A 368-nucleotide genomic window follows, 5' to 3' on the forward strand; every position below is an offset into this window, starting at 1 on the left:
TCAAAGTGTCTGCATTAAACAAACAAAATAATGCAAACATTTATTATCTTTAAAATATGTATTCCAAGTAAACAAACAAAGGTTTTACAGGTCCAAATGTTTTCATACAGCCAGCAATATCCCATTAAATAAGTACATGCTTGTCTTCTGCACCCAGCAGTGCCGCTTCACTGGAATGACTTGGCAGTTGAAAGAAACCAAATTAAAATGTGAATGGCATCTGGTGCTACTCCTCTTGTGATTTCATGCTATGTCAAAGATGCTTTCAAGTCCATGGCCAGTCCAACAACCATGAAAATAGGGGCTTTTGTTTTACATATTGCAGCCCTCACATTTTGGAATACTATAGTCTTAGTTGAGTGATTTCT

At 36.4% G+C, this 368-nt stretch overlaps 1 protein-coding gene across 1 annotated transcript in view; it reads right to left on the reverse strand.

The window, feature by feature from the left end:
- Positions 1–368, reverse strand: part of DPYD (dihydropyrimidine dehydrogenase) — a 582,181-nt gene that overhangs the window by 406,358 nt on the left and 175,455 nt on the right. The gene's annotated exons all lie outside the window — the stretch shown is intronic.

The sequence above is a fragment of the Nanorana parkeri genome, unplaced genomic scaffold (assembly GCF_000935625.1).
Source record: "Nanorana parkeri isolate BGI_ZX_2015 unplaced genomic scaffold, ASM93562v1 scaffold1012, whole genome shotgun sequence".
NCBI lineage: Eukaryota > Metazoa > Chordata > Amphibia > Anura > Dicroglossidae > Nanorana > Nanorana parkeri.